This window comes from Haemaphysalis longicornis, unplaced genomic scaffold (genome assembly GCF_048455015.1).
Source record: "Haemaphysalis longicornis isolate Haplotype H1 unplaced genomic scaffold, Haemaphysalis longicornis Haplotype H1 scaffold_9, whole genome shotgun sequence".
NCBI lineage: Eukaryota > Metazoa > Arthropoda > Arachnida > Ixodida > Ixodidae > Haemaphysalis > Haemaphysalis longicornis.
In genome coordinates this window covers 94,708,609-94,723,731 of record NW_027526460.1, presented here as the reverse complement: position 1 = coordinate 94,723,731, position 15,123 = coordinate 94,708,609, and the positions used below count along the sequence as shown (strand labels likewise).

Sequence of the window (15,123 nt, the reverse complement as noted above, 5' to 3'; positions counted from 1 at the left end):
TTTTCTGTCGAGTGCTGATCGACAGACCACCAGGGAGATCGAGGCTCCTTCAAACACGCATCCTTCCTTGGTCCCCAACTATAATGTCCCTTGTGTCGCCACATCGGAAGCGGTGACGTCGGCGTGTATGAATTTGTAAGCGCGCCGAGAAAACGGTGAACCCGGCAAGTCGGACGACCCCGAGCCTGCGCGTCGCACTTCGGAGGAACTCTTCCCAGAGGCGCCTCTTGTGGCAGGAAACATCCATCGGAAGGAGCACGCAGGGTACCCTCGTAGCGCACACACGCACGCCCCCGCCTCCACTTGGGTGTACACGAAAGAAAAGCGAAAAGGTGAGAGGGAATTTTGAATTCGACAACACTTCGTGCCTTCTGTTTGTACGCGGTCTTTCGAAACCACTCTTTTCCGAGCCCCTTCGAGAGCCGAGTGGGAGGAGGGCCAGGAATAGCGGAGGAATTCGAGTAGCCCGGAAAGGCTTCGCCGCCTTTTTGCTTCGATTCATAATGCGGGGAAGTTCCCGCAGGTTTCGTCAAAGGTGAGAAGAAGAAATGTGTTTGGGTTCTTGAGTGGCGTCGAAGTGCTTCCTGCCTTCGTCTCCCGGAGGCCCTTGCTGGGATATGGAGGGCTTGGTTCTTTCGGCGCTTGCCTTCAATCTCGTTTAGTATGTGAGGTGACTGAGGTCCATGACCCCAAATCTGTACAGCGTTTAAAAAAGGGTGCGGCGAAACAAACCCCCCAGTGCGCATGCGGTGTTGCTTGCTGTTAAATATTCAGCAGCTGTCATTTTGAATTATTTAGAGCATGCCGGGGACTGTAACATCAGTAAACATTGTTCAGAGCTTGGTAATTTCCTTCTTCAGTTTTGCAGCGCTGGGTCGTAAGCTAAGACTTGTCGAATTGATGGCAAGAAAGAGCCCTGGATGCACGTTTCAGACGTTCTTGTGCAACGAAAATAAGTCAAGCCAGACGTATTGCTTGTGCTACTCAATGCAGGTAACAGACAGAGAATCATGCCTGGCTTTTGCAAAAATCTATCCGCACATACTACGTACAGTCATCCACAGGATTAGCTGGAACAAAGCTTTACCCACTTATCGTCTTCTGCTTTGCTGGTAATTTAGTCACAACTGTTGCATTTTTTCCAAGTTTAAGGGGGTTGTTAAGTTCTTCTCATTCGTTTGAACAGTTATTCGTGGGAACTTTTGAGATATTCCACGCTAAATTAAAATGTGATGTTCCAGCTAAGCCTGTAGGCGACTGCACAGTAAGCCCTCGGTATTGCGACGGGTTCGGGACAATACACTCACATCGTTATAAAATGCGGAAAGGACTTGCGTTCTATAGTAAAGGGCAGAGCGTTTACGGCATGTATGCGCCACTTAATAGCTTTGCAACTCCATCCAATGAGTGAGTGAGTGCTTTATTGGTATAGAAAGTGGAAGACAAGTGGACTAGGGATATTTTGAACTCATTTGGGAGTTCACCATCATACAACCCAGTCCGGGACAAGGGGAGAGGGGGAATGAAAGGAGATAGGAAGAACAACTAGGGACAGAGAAATAGGGAGATAGAGGAAGAAAGAGATAAGGAATGCGTAAGGATGCCCAGCAGGCGTTGGGCTACAGCCGTTGTATGAGGTTGGTCTCCTTGAGGAAGAAGACCAACCTGGAGTTGGGGCCCGTCCGGAAAAGCACGATCATCAGGGTGTGGCTGGGCAGCCCAAGACGTTGAAGTGCGGCCCGAAGCTCTGCTCGTAGGGCATCGTGCTGGCGGCGGGAGCAGAGCAGGTGCTCCAGGGTCTCGGGCTCTGGGCAGTCAGCACATGTGGGCGACGACCGGCGGCCTTGTCGGTGCAAGCGGGCTGCCCTGTTGCAGCAATCGAGCCGCATGCGGAAGAGTATGGAGCGGGCGTCCCTGCTGATGCGGCCAGGCAGGACCTGTATAGCTTGGCCACTGATGACTCTGGGGTCTGGGTGCATCGTCTCCACTTCCCGCGCCAGGATGGGTTGTGCGGCGTCGAAGGGCGTGAGGTCGCTGGAGGCAGGGACCCCATCCTGGCGAGCGGCACTTCTGGCCAGGGCGTCAGCCACCTCATTGCCGGTGATTCCAACATGAGATGGCAACCAGAGGAGCCGCAGGTCTACAGTTAGCAGTACCACCGCTGCACGCACGTGAGTTCCCTTGCCGGCCATAAAGGCTGCATTTCTAATTGAGGTAAAATGCAAAAACGACCCCACGTATCAGACGTCGGCGAACGGGATAATTTGAGTTGACTTGTATTTTTTGCAAAAGATTGCCCTACGGCATAAGAAAAAGTTTTTATGGGTACAACACTGCACCCGTAACACGCAAAAATTCAAGAAGAGACCGGTGCTGGGGCCCCCATATCCAGCGCTTGAGATGCGGAGGTCTGCCAGGATGAGGCCCTGTGCTTCGGAGGTGTGGCATTCGGACGTCTCGAAGGCCTGGGCAAGTCCACAGCAAATGTTCAAAGTCAGCTTCTGACGCAGGAAGCACACAGAAGGGGAAGGTGTCCGCAAACGGTGAGTGATATCGGGCAGGCCAAGTGAGGGCGACTGCTGGGGATAACGCCACCCCAACCCGAAGCCTCGGCAGCACGACCTTTTCCAACTTGGGAGGTCAGTTTCACGCGGTGGAACCAAAGCACGCGTGGCGCGACGGAGGGTTTCCTTTTCCACCAGCCGTTCTATGGTAGATACTGGGAGAAGTGGTAGTCGCCGTAGGAGGTCCCTGTGGCAGGCGCGATCCGCCGCTGTGTGGGAAGGAAGCATGTCCCGGCGAATCCACAAAATGCGGACAGAGCATGGATTAGTGTCCAAAATATTGTGAATGCGTGCGGCCAGGGTTGCACAACGCGCAACGCGACGCAAATCCCCAATAGCCGCCGTTGAGTCAGTATAAAGTTCCAGCTTGTCCCCAGTAGTCAAAGTCGATGCAGGCGCCTGCAGACCATCCCGAATGGCAGTTATAAGTTCTGCTAGCAGGCTTGGGAGCGGACGGAGTGACTCGTACGCGCATCTTTGATTTAGGGCAGAGTAGTAGAGACACGTCAAGGCAGTGGTGACGAATGTAGTCACTGACTGCTGCGCTTTAATAGCCTGCAGATGTCGCTACGGCGAGTTAAACCCCAAAATTTAATTTCGCCCTATAGTCTAAGGCCTTTTGAATGTTACTGTCCGGGAATCAGCCAATTTATCAGTTGGCTGTGCTGGTGGCACTACATAGTTGGCGCAGTCGACAGGATGCTCTCACTGCGCATGCGTAACGCACTGGCCCGCAACACGTCCGGGTATTATCAAATATTAAGGGATGAAAATGTCTATACGTGAATGCGATTCTTGAGCACGGAATTCATCTGACTTCCCCTCAACGTCTCAGTTCCACGGTTCGCGGCACTATAGAAACGGGATGCGCACTACTTCATAATATCTTCACAAGAAGAGTGAGTCGGAAGCGTACAAGATAGTTTATTTTAGAACCTTTCGTTAACTGAGTTCCTGTATCCTGCCCGGTGGGTGACTTCATTATGCGCGTCTCTTGTTTCGCGGAGAGTTGAGCCAGAGTACTAAAAGTTGCTCCCTTGAATCAAAAACCTATAAGCTTTTGAACCCGCTTTCGCATTTCCGGTTGGCGGTATAGATGACCGTGTATCAGGCTCGCGGTCAGGTCGCCAATTTCCTTTTCTAGCGATTTTCAGGCCCCTGTCTTCCAAAACAACGCTTCATAAATGAAGTGGCCGTGGTATTACTACTCGCTTTCGTTTTGGCAATTTCGCACTCTCAGAAGTCCTCCCAAACTTCTTTACATCCTATAGGGGAGTCTACATCTGAACTACTGCCACCTTCTTTCCGTCGGCATCCATTAAATAAACGAAAATTATAACAAAATAAGTATGAAGGAGAGGCGCCAACTGTTCCTTTTATGCCCACTGTCGAAAAGGAGCGATTGAGAAACAGACGTGCTCCCGACAGATTGCTGATCCGCTGCCGGCCGCGGCCTACGGAAAGGAAATCAATCACGTCACTGTCATGTGTGGGCGCGGCCACGACCTTTCCTTGCTCCCGCTCGCCATTCGATTCGCATCTTTCGCCTGCTCAGCTTCGTCTTCGTACATGCATGCTCCACCAATGCCTCGTGCATACATAGCGGAACAACAGTGCAAGGCGAAACCCCGGAACAGGCGAGGGGCCGCGGGCATCATCAAAAACCTAGAAAAGACGTGCGCCAGCTTGCATTCGAACCGCAATTTACATTGGACAAGGTACCACCACCACCACCGCCACACCACAGGTCGCCGCGCGAGGAGTTGACAGGGCACCGTTATACAAAGTGTTTAGATTGACTTCGCCTTCGAGCGTACCGTATCTCCGGTTTTGTTGATTTTAGTTTCGTTTATTGTTTGTTTTTAGTTCGCAAACACGAGATGTCTTCGGAGGAGCGCACTAAAACAGACGCCCGAGGCAGGCAGGCAAGTCAAGGCAGATGGTGCGCCGGCGTCCAAGGAAGCGGCTGCAGCCGAGCAGCGCGCGTTACCAGCGCGGACGAGGTCAATGCCGGTCGTTGCACCACGGCCGAGAAGGCGACCGCTTCAAGGAGCAGGAAACCCCGTGCGCGCAAGTGGGGCGCGCGCCACGGTTCCGTTCCTTTTTCTTCCTTCAAGCAGACCCGGTAAGGCACGCGTACTACAAAGGCCGCACGCAACAGCCTTTCTTCTTCCTCCACTCACCGGATGTTTTGGCGCGAGGCAAGGAGCCGCTCGTGACCCCGGAAGCCACCGGAAGAGGGCAGCACACACGCACACAAACCTCCCAGTGAGCGCGCGTGCCGCGCGCACGTGCAGCCTTGCGTAACGGCTCCCCCAGTGCCCTTCAGTCACTTTCCAGGGCGGGGAGGCAGGGAGGGGCGGTTCTATTGGTTAAGCCACCGGTGGCGCAACAAACAAGAACGTGAAGTTAAGGGCGGGAAAAATGTGAACCCAGAAATAGGCTGTAAACGCAAGAGAAGCAAAAAAGGACATCTGAGTCTAATAAGCTCTAAAAGTGGCACGCCCCGTTAAATCCGGCGAAGCACAAAGTCGCGGCGGCGACCTCGGCGGCGTCGACACTTGGCCGCCGTTTTGCAATTCATGACGGGCAGGCTCGGCAGGCTAAGATCGTTCGGCGTTCCGCGGGGAGGGGCGTAGGGCCTCTCTCTTTTCATTGTGGAGCGAGGCATTAGGTCACGGCGTTTGCATCACAATGCGGCGCGGGGACCTTGAATGAGAAGCGGAGCAGCGTGCTGCTGCTGCCTCGTGTAGGCATGCCGCGACAATCTGTCACTGCGCACGTCTTACGTTCGTCTGACGCGTGCCTAAATGAAAGACATCGCCCCGCCGCAGCGAAGCCCGCTTTACGTGCGTGACTTTTGTTCGGCGGGAAAGCTAACTCTCAGGTGCGATCCATCAATTTTAGCGTTGGCTAGAATGAAAGGACGATAAATAAACCAAAGAAAAACGTATATTGAAATACAACTTCATTAAGACGCACTATAAAATTACTGCGTGTCGAAGGCAAATAATTTACAAGAAGTAGTGACAGCTATTACAGAAATCTGAGAAAGAAGCCCGAGAAGAGCCGTCCTTCCTTTTACGCCAGGAAAAAAAGATGAATCTGGCATAACTGGACCGAACGGCAAGTTTAATTTGTTGTAACTGTGATATGATAAGTTTGGTGTACAATAGAAGTTAACGTACTCTCACTTTACCAGGCGTGTCATGTGGCCGCACTGATGACATCAGTGCCTTCATTTCTGTTGCTCGCTCGCGATCACACTTTGACACCTTCCTTTAAAAAATTATAAAGAGGTTATAAAATTTAGATAGCATTAGAATCAGTTAGGAGGCAGGAAAAGTGGCTGCCACTGACTTCTTTCTGACTTCAGGGATAACGTAATGCGCGGTCTCCTAGTCCCACTTCTCATAAGTGACAGTCGCGTTTAAAAGTCCCTATCCCACATTCGGACAGAGACGCATATACCAACGCACACACTTTTAAATCTTCTACCACCTGTAAAATACTATGTACGTTGATCGCGCTCGAACCCAGCAGCTCTCGAAAAAACTGTCCCCTTCTTTCAACCAAAATGTCACAACGACGACGGAACCAGAGCCGTTTGGATTCCGTACGTGTGGACGCGTTGCGAGCTACGATGAGAATAATCAGCCGAGTTAGATTCGCTTTACTCATATACCACATAACCACGGATAATAAAACCTATAAGGGAAGAGTACGGTTTCAATTTCGGGTATTTTCGACAACAACCACACGCGTTGCGCAGCACAAGCAACAGCAGGTCAGCTACATGTTCCCACGCTTCACCGCTCCCAACGCTGAAAATGTGGCCCCGAAACGTGGTGGGTGGCTCGCTACAAAAAGGCCAAGTTTCTTTTTTTAAAAAATGACTCGAAGAGGCGTACTCTTGCTATCGCTTCGTCGACATATTTCTCCGTCCGTCGCTTTTTCTACAACACTTAAGGGTGTGTTCGGTCCGAAGGACACGAAGAAACGTATTCGTTTCTAAGGTATGGCGACAGCTCCCATTTTTACACCTTTTTTATTGCTTTCCCTTATCTTGTCATGGGACAAATTACAGGCCATATGCTCCGCTTTCGATCGAAACTGCATTGTCGGCAGAAAGAGTTAAGAGGCTCACTCCCCACCGAGTATTTTTTTGTCCGCCCATCTAAGTAGAAGGTTTGGGCGAAAGAGAACAGCTGTGGCTTTTTCCCCCGCATCCCTCGGAAAGTGGATCCCATTTTTTACGGCGTTCTTCAGTGCTTGAAACGACACGCTCCTTTTTCTACACCAGAGTCTCCACTAAACGAATCCTTCCCAGAAAAAAAGAAAGAAAGAAAAAAGTGGTCGAAGTGGTGAAGAAGCAAGAGTCGTACACGCGTACACGCGGGCAAAAGTGTTTACTGAAATAACACTGACGGTGGGAGCCCGTGAACAAGACTCCGAGAAGGCGGCGACCGCGCGCGACTGAAACGCGACAACGATCTTTTTAAACCCTTCGGGCACAGAGCGAACGGGGTACGACGCGCACGGGTAGGGCTGCCGAAACAACCGCTGCTGGCGCACAATGAGCGAACAAAAAAAAGCAAGCAGGTATCCCCCCGCGGCACCGCGGCTTTTTCGACCCCGTCTCACTTTTCAAATTTTGCTGCTTTCCCGCCTCAACCCCGCTCCTGCCCACTGCGCATTGTTGAAAGGGGGAAGCAGCGGATCTTCTGAACAAAACGGGAGAAATGTAAAAGTAGAGCAAAAGAACCCTTTCTGCTCCGGATTTTACCCCTTCCGCGGTTCGGTTCGCGAGTAGTGCGTGCTAGCCCGGTGTTCTGATCGGTAGTTGACGGCTCGGAAGGGCTCCTGAAATGCGCGATTGTGTTCGCGGCGCGGGGTGAAAGGTCGCCCTGAAAAGAATTCGCCGTTCTTTGGCCTCCTGCCCCCTTTGGCTTCTCACTTTACCTGCGGGTCCTTTATAAAACGCGGAGAAGAGACGGAAAGTTTCTTTTCTGACTAAAGACTGGTAGCAAAGGGTTGAGGTGTGTTGTTTGCTCTGAGTCGGTTGCAATCCCCTTCCTCCGTTCTCCTCCTCCTGTAAGCGTGCTTTTTCAGCATGGTGATACTTATTTTCACTTTTTTTTTTGCGTCTACTTCCTCTGATTTGTGCTTGTTTATTGCAGCCTTGGCTATTCGTAGTTGACTCTTCTGCGGACGCATTGTGGATCCCTGTGGCTTTTGTTCGGAGAACTTCTAGAGGGAACGACCTCTGGAGAAAGGAATAAACAGCCGCGGCTATCGTCCATCGAACCCGTGTTCATTTCTATATTTATTTCATTCGTTGAAAAGTGTGTGACCCGGTCAACCACGCGACCTTGGAGGCTACCTGACTTTTATTTATTTTTTATCCTAGCTGCTGTTCGTAGACGGATATATATCTTATACAAGCATTGTATTAGATGTTATGTTTCGTTACATTCTCTGTCATTCTGTTTTAAATATCTGTACGGCGCGTTACCCCACGGGGTACTCATTGGTCGAGAGTTTATTTAGTTTACTTTTAATATGAATAATTCATTTACACTGCTTTAAAAACGAGGCTCTTTATGTTTCACTTGTGGTTGTGCCAACAAAAAAAAAAAAGTACTGCAGAAAAGCCAACTTTACTGAAGGAAACCCAACATTACGCAATGGGCTCCCACAAATCGCATAATTAATGGCATCTTTTTAATGTACAACGGGTTTCATTGTGGTAGACGAAGGCAGTTTGTCGTCACACTGTTGAGCGATAATGATGACGACGACGACGACGATGATGACGATGATGAAATCATTGTCTAATAAGCGGCACAGACGGCACGTTGATCACGCCACACGCTTAACCAATGGGAATACCAAATCAACGATAACGCTGAGCTAACGGAATAAGCACATTAATATTACCCAATCACGAACTAATAAATAGAAAATCATAATCCCATTCGGTTAGCTCAGTGTTGTCGTAGATTTGTTCTTGGCTGATTGTATTGGGGACTTTGCATTTGTATTGGATAAAGCTTCGCGTTTCAACCATCTTCCTTACAGAAAGGGGCGTCAGGATTTTTTTTTTTTTGTTCTTGCTGATGATAACGCGCGCCTTGATGTAAATCTTCACACACCAGTCATTGCTCTCAAAACATTCTCTTCAGAGGTATACACACTAAATAAGATTTTTATATGGTGGTCGTTCGGACCTATGCGATATCATGTGCATTTTATTCTGTTTGGATTCATGACAAAGCGATGAAAAACCTTCGCTCATAATAATGCATGTAAGAGCTAAAAATAGCTTCAATCGTGCCACCTTCATTGTGCGATAAGATTAGGCTCGGTTGAAGTCGTTTTATTCCCCTAGTTTTCCTTCCAAGAGTGCACCTTTATACCAAGAAAGAAAAAAAAAACGTAGGGCTAAACAAGGACGGTAGCACAACGCTTTACCGATAGCCAAACAGTATTTGGAATGATTATTTTTATTTGAACCATGTAAATTTGAAGTAAACAAAAATCTGGGTTAACTACTCCGAGGAAATTGTTAAGAAAACATAATGTGGCGGAAGGTGCACTCCATAAGAGGGTGCAAAAGCACTAAGCATACACCTCCTCAATGTGGACCTCAACTGAATCGAGCTGCTTGGTGATATGAATCATAATTTCGCTCCTTATCCGGCTAGATAACCCAACGTCTTCTTTCTTGAGAACAGAGATTATGAGCCCGCTCCTCATGCGTTAATATAAATTCGTTATTGTAATTGTACCCGGACGGTAATGTCTTGAATGAAGAAGAGGATATCGCTACTGCCCCTCGTCCCTTCTCTCCGTTAGGGAAGAGCGGGATGACCGCCGCTGCCTCGTACGATCCTCATCTTCATCCTGCTTATCATTATGAATCGTTACGTTGGAGGAGAAGGTCATAACGGTGACTGTGATGAAACGTCGTCATTTAAGTACTTAAAAAGTATTTGGTTTCTTGCTTTTTATTGGAGTTGGGCAGACGTCACGCAATAACATATTTGCGGGTTCCTTGTGATTAGCTTCAACTTCGGGAATTCAAACTACCGGCATGCACACCTCATGCAATAACTAGTAACACAAAGCGAGGAATCGGCCGTAGGTAGAACACAAACATTCTTTCGTGATGAGTCATTCCTCACTCACTTCTCTGAAGGTACCGTGTAAGAAGTGTACAGTTGGATTAGCTGCAAAATTAAAGAAAAAAAGAAAAAAAATTAATTTCGAAAAGTATTTTTCTCTTTCCGCAGCCAGTGGATACCTTAACGGTTTTGTCCACAGAGGTGCCCTACATTATAAAAAGAAGGGCACTTAGCACGCAAGCATTCCGTGTTGTATGAACAGCGTGTAGCCACCTTCATCAACGGTTCAGTGCGTTTTCTTGAGTACATGCCCACCTTAAGACCACTGGCACACCGTTTGAATTCTAATCGCCCCAGTTGCAGTCCTAATCGCACCCGTAGTGTATAAGGCCGGTGGGTTTTATTCGCGCTCTTGGAAACGGCTTTTTTGGGCTCACCAGCTGACCAGAGGACACGCTACAACCTCCGCCGGTTACCAGACACACCGACGACCATTCCGCTAGGACTTCCTTGTCCTTAGTCGATCGTCCTCGGCACCGGGCTACAATCGCGTGGTTGCTTAGTTAAATATTTGCTTCAGTGTACGCTCTCTGGCGGATAGAAGGAAGACCGAACTGTTCCCAAACTGCTCTCCGATCGACGATGACTATAGGAGGAGTCAAGCTGTCAGTTAACAGCTAACATAGCAGCTCGTCGGCCTTCGGTTTCAACCTTGGCCTTCATCGTCGGCTCACGACTACACCTTGCTGTGGGTCGGCACCCTTTCCCGCTCGTCTAAGGTCTTCTACTCACTTGTCTAACGTCGTCCGTCGGACAATAACGTATAAAAAAGAGGTTCTCGACTAGAGCTCGGGTTTCCATTTATCTCCACAAGACAACAGGCTGAACTTAGATAGCGCACGTGACGTTTATTTTAAGTTTTTTTGTGCTTCCAGGCACTAAGTTAAGAGGGCGTAAGGTACAAGCCCGCCAAAGCTTGCTTTGGCGCGCCCCCCGGGCTTCGGGTGAACGCGCCGGCGAGCCTTCCGCTCCCAGATGAGCACGCTCGCGCCTCGAGTCAACGCTTAGGAGAGGAGTCCTCCGCTAAGCCATGCATGCTGCCGCGCCACTCGTGTGGAGAAACGATCTATTTTCGATGCGGCGGCGAGTTGCCTAATGCCAAGCGATGTTCACAGGATGTTTTCCCTGTACGCTGCCCAAAACTTGAACGTGTCATATTGTACATCACATTAGGAGGGGGGAGGGGGGGGGGGGGTTAGCGGGAGCTAGTTAATCTGTTCGCACTGCTTTTTTAACACGAAAGTGTTTTATTCCGGGACACACGAAGATTTCACTGAAGTCATATCCATCACGGAAATGACGCCAGTACACACTTGCCAAAGTGACCCGTCAGCAGGACGTCGCTCGCCAAGCACACCCATAGGACAGCCGCCGACCCGCTAATCAGGCTCAACTGGAGATTTCGCTACACATTTCACTTTCGTATTTTACCGCTTCTTATGATAGAGGAATCAACCACAGTGTCTGCTTGCCTCCCTCATCTCAAGGAATTATTAAGTTTGGCCGTTTCAAACATTTGGCAATTTGCCGCAGAAACGAAGACCGATCGTTTTGCCACACGAGCGGCGCCGCGGCAGCGAATTCGCACGTAAATTCTCACCGTGTAGAATGGCCTCACGCGGAGAGCGAGAGAACGACGCATCGCCGAAAAACGGCTAGGTGTCACCCTGTTTGCGAGTCGAGATGCGCCCGAAAAAACTCAAGGCTTTCTGTTCATTCGCGCAGTTACAAAACAAGGAGGATTTCGATGTCGCAACGATCAGCGGATTGACCAGTCACGGGAGGTCAGCGAGTGAACGGTACACAAGGCACAACATCACTATGCGAAGCACATGGTGTCTAACCCAAAGAGAAAAAAAAAATAGCGCAGGAACAGGACGGAAGGAACAGAAGTACAAAGAACGGGACTAGTAAATGGTACCTGACCTGCCGCAGACTTTTCTGCGGCGTACCAGCGTCAAGCGTCGAACGTGGTGACCACATTTTTTGACCGGCCGGGGACTGCCCATGGCACGGAGCGAGCGATACCGCCAGAAGAAAGCATCACGCACGCCGGCACGCGCACCATCCAGACGACGCACGCAAAACGGGGCACTATCTGCCCACAGAACCTCACCAAAGGGACTCGCCATTCTGGCGTCTACGCAAGCGATGTTCGGTGAAGAATTCTGACGAGGCCATGAACACTGGCTGCGCCTACACAGAGCCAATCCACGAACACCAACTACGGATCTCGTCAACGAGCAACGAATCGCACAGCGCAGGGAACGCACCCGAGCCGCTTCGCACACCTCCCAGCAGTGGCGTACGCAGGGTACCATTCTGCAAACCATTCCGAAATGCAAGCACTTACGCGGCGATACTTCACAAATTTGGCATGCATAACGCCAGCGCCCCAAAAGAACAAGACGTCTACAAAGTATAAATCAGCCCCATGGAGCACCAGCAGACGGGAAATGTTTCTACTCAAGCCCCGCGACAAGTTTCGGGAGGGTAGCAGACGACATAGTTTCTCAGCTATAGTACAGTGGCCTATTCTAGCCACTGTAGCTATAGTGAGAAACTCTATGGCAGACGACGCCAAAGGCGGTGTCGTCGCCTACCACCGCCCACACACCAGTCTCGCAGTCTCACTTCAATAATATTGTAGCGCTTCCCAATCCAATCCAATCCAATTTTGGGTTGCAGGCTCATAGAGTTTCATACTAATATATTAGTATGAAACTCTATGTGCAGGCTTCTTTCCTTCATGTTGCAGGCGATAAACGCTGAGGGTGCTGAGGGCGCTTGCTTCGGTAGGCTGGGTAGGCTGCTACCCCGCAAGTTGCGTCACGCTGCGTCTACTTGCCCGGTCGTGTTTATACTGTAACGTCGCTTATCTTGTTTACGTTGTTTACCGTAGAAGTTTTCACATTGTGACAGGTAAGTCAGCTTTGCACATCGCACCGGGTTGCTGCCAGTAGTGTGCGCCCGGTAATCAGCTTTATTTTTTAAGCAGAATGTAGTCGTTTTGCTAGAGTAAACTAGTTTTGCTTACGGGTTAGGGTTAGTCACACAAGTACTTCTTGCGGCCGTTCAGAGGTAACGAAAAACTGATAAAGAAGTAATACCTTCGTAAAATAATTTAATAGAAGCGTGTGCTTAGAAAAAAGAAGCTTACATACCTGGGCTGTTTGTCCGCTATGACCTTTCAGTTTACATCGGCGCCATAATTTAGGAATAACCACAGCCTGTTCCTCAGGAGGCTATGCAATAGCGCGACGACCATAAAACGCGGAACGAACGCTGTCTTATTAAAACTGTGATTAAAGTCATTTCTTACGCACACAGCATGATCCAATTTTACAAGGTTGTAGATTCATAATAGAGGGAAAGCGCGGTGTAATTGGTTTTACGGAGTTTACGCGGGAACGAGCTTTGTGGCTGTTTTTATTGAATAATAATCACCCCGTTGAATGGAAGCAATGTATTTGCGCACTAAACACTCTCGATTTTAGACGTGCGACATACTTGTAATCCAGTCGAATGACGTTTACACTTTGTAGCTAACGCGATTAGTCGTTGCGGACTCGCTCGTTTTTATTTTGCAAACGTACAGAAGCATCAGAACGCGTTCTTTAGCATGCGGGGAACGACGTCCCATCAGCGTTCCTTTGTGGATACCAAGACGCCAACACCTCCAAACTCAACGCGTGCCTCGTAACCTAGGTCACGTTTGTTGAGGTGGTGTCGGTACTACAGGGATATTTCTTACGTCGTGGCGAGAGGGGAAGAGTGGAGAAGGTTGAGCGCTGAATTGCGCCGTAGTCGTAGTCGTGTCGGCCACGGGCGCCAGTCGGCTGGGCGTTGGCTGCTGTCGTCTGCTAGGTTTTTCGAACGCTGTGCTCTGATGCCGGCGTGATAAAATGCGCGCTACATTGATATATTCCGCTGGAGATTACCGCATTTAATTTGTAAATTACGAGCCGTTTAAGGGACTGCACATTTTTTATTCGATTACGAAAGATGTCTGGGAAGATGTTTGCCGTGATGAAATGAGAACACCTGAACTTAGTGCCACTCTCAGGTTGGAATTGGGACATGATTGACCGCCCTGTGATTGTAAAGTAATTAACGCCCAAAGGCACACATATGATCTCTTGCCCGTTGAAAAAACAACAACACAAAAGAACGAACATGCATTGATGGGCATAAAGTATATGTAGGTTTTGTGCACAGGTACCGTTGTTGCGTTTTTGCCGCTACTAATGAAGTAATGCTGCATCGCATCCCTTCCAGATTGTCCGGGAAAATTTCGGTTAGAAACACAAAGCGCGATAATTATGTCGTAAATTGCTGGGCAAATCGAAAAGCTTCACGTGAAGACGTTTTCGCGTATCTTTAGAGCAGCGGATATGGTTCTTAATGCTGCCAGATACACAGAACGCTTCAAACTACAGTACAACATGATTAAAAGAAAATATCCGGTATTCGCATCAAGTGAACAGTAAAAGAACAAGGATGAGAGGGGTAAATACAAACGCGTCTTTCAGAAGAGAAAATCGCTTAACAGTCGCTGTGTTAGCGTAGCTGGAAGACAGAGAATATAAAAAAAAGAACCTTGTGAACAAATAAAATGGCAGCAGGAAAAAATTGATAGTATTTAACTTTTAGGGACAGGAAAGGCTATATAGGCTCCTGGCCGTCTACTACACTCTTAAAAAGGGTAGTGAAAAGGTTGTAGCAGGTTGTGTTTACTAACTCCTTACGAACTTAACTACCCACAGAACGGTACGTAGGTCCTGCACTAAGTATGCACCCTAAGTGGTATCGTTAATAGTCGAGACCATGAACTTAGCAACTGCTGCTTAAATTACATGAGTTATTGAATACAATAACTACAGCCGTTTTCCCACTCCACCTCACGATTAAAAGGTTTTTGCAAATTCACTTGCTGGTTTGTATGCGCTCACATTAAAATGCGTAATTCTAAAGCTTTCGCTAAAATATTTTATTTTCGCGTCAAGCCCACCGACTCTATCAGACGACTTTCCGCTGCAGGGTATAAAAGCAAGAGCTGATGTATGTGCGAGGTAGCTAAGTTATACACGCTCCCCTTGGTTGTCTTACTCAGTTAGTGTGACATGTGCGTGTTGAATATGTTTCTATGACGTGCTTCGCGCTCAGCCGATTCGCATTCTCGCGCGTAGCTTCTTACTAGGTTATGAATGTGCAGCTAGTAAAAACTCCCCGCATTTCCCCGAGGGGAAGAATGTGAAAGTGCGAATGCACGAGTTGAATTTGCGCGGTTCGGTAATGTTCGCGAAAGAGAGATCACACACACACACACACACACACAACTACAAAGAAAAAAAGATGCATTTATTCACAGA

General features: G+C 48.9%; 1 protein-coding gene across 1 annotated transcript in view; it reads left to right on the top strand.

Annotated features, from left to right (window-relative positions):
- The first annotated feature begins 12,561 nt into the window (after nucleotides 1-12,561).
- The window catches only part of LOC144151370 (uncharacterized), a 56,806-nt gene continuing 54,244 nt past the window's right edge, over nucleotides 12,562-15,123 (top strand). Inside the window, exon 1 of the mRNA XM_077682403.1 lies at nucleotides 12,562-12,673. The gene's annotated coding sequence lies outside the window, so the exon portion shown is untranslated. The remainder of the gene's footprint in view (nucleotides 12,674-15,123) is intronic.